Here is a 1,524-nt window from a genome sequence, read left to right as displayed (position 1 = left end):
ATCCAAAGGGCATGACTGTAAACTCATAATGTCCATACCTAGTCCTAAAAGCAGTTTTAGGTATGTCTTCTTCTTGAACTTTCAATTGATGATATCCGGACCTTAAGTCTATCTTAGAAAAATACCTAGCTCCTTGTAATTGATCGAAAAGATCATCAATCCTAGGTAATGGGTATCGATTCTTGATTGTAACCTTATTCAACTCTCTATAATCAATACACATTCTCATTGATCCATCTTTCTTTTTCACAAACAACACTGGTGCACCCCAAGGGGATGAACTAGGTTGTATAACTCCTTTGCTTAGTAATTCATCTAATTGTTTCTTTAATTCTAGCATTTTAGTAGGAGCTAATCGATAAGGTGCTTTGGCTATCGGTGTAGTTCCTGGAATTAGATGAATCCTAAATTCTACCTCTCTATCTGGTGGTAACCCAGGTAAATCTTCTGGAAATACATCTGGGTATTCTGAGACTACAGGGATTTCCTTGAGTTCCTTACCTTTAGTACAAATGATTACGGAAATCATATATACTATTCCTTGGTTCCGTTCATAATTAGCAACTTTCATTACTGATATGAACTTTAATGGCTTCCGTGGTTTATCTCCTGAAATCTTAATTACCTGTCCATTAGGTGCTTGAATTTCTATAGAGTTCCTATCACAAATGATTTGAGCATGGTTGGCTATTAACCAATCCATTCCTAACACAACATCGAACTCAGCTAATTTCATAGGCAATAGGTTTGCAACAAATTTATGACCTGAAAGTTCTATTTCTACTTTTTGCAAAACCTGATTGATTTTAACTGAATTCCCATCTGCAGTTTCGACTGTAAAAATCTGCCTAATGGTAGTTAATGGTAACTTAAGAGCTTGACAGAATGAAGTATTTATAAAACTTTGGTTTGCACCAGAGTCAAATAATACTTTTGCATAGATGTTGTGGACTAGGAACGTACCGGCGATCACATCCGGAATGAGTTCTGCTTCTTGAGTAGTCAGTTGGAAAGCTCTGGCATTCTTTTTAGTAGTTCCTTCAGCTGCCTTGGTTTTGTTGTCTACCGGGTTGATTAACTTAGGACATTCTGGTTTGATATGTCCAGCTTCCCCACAATTGTAACAAATTATGGACTTCTTTCTGCAGTTTTCTTCCCGATGTCCGGTTGTTTTGCAAAAATTGCAAATTCTATTACATTTTCCAAAATGTTTCTTTTTGCAAATTTTGCAGAATGGCACAGTTGAAGATTGCCCTGTTCCTTTTTTCTTGAAATTACTACTATTACCCATCCTGAATCCTTGGGTAATTTTCTGAGCTAATTCCTTCTTCCTATCTTCATCTCGTGTGCGTATCAGCTCATCAGTTAGGGTATTAGCTAATTCGACTGCATCGTCAATAGTGCGAGGTCTCGCAGCTTTAACGATATTGCGAATTTCGCTAATTAATCCCCAAATATATCGAGAAATGAGTACCGGTTCTGGCGAAGCCAAGTTAGGTACCACTCTCGCATATTCGAAGAATG

Source organism: Helianthus annuus, chromosome 7, assembly GCF_002127325.2.
Source record: "Helianthus annuus cultivar XRQ/B chromosome 7, HanXRQr2.0-SUNRISE, whole genome shotgun sequence".
Lineage (NCBI taxonomy): Eukaryota > Viridiplantae > Streptophyta > Magnoliopsida > Asterales > Asteraceae > Helianthus > Helianthus annuus.
Note: the sequence above shows the minus strand (reverse complement) of the source record.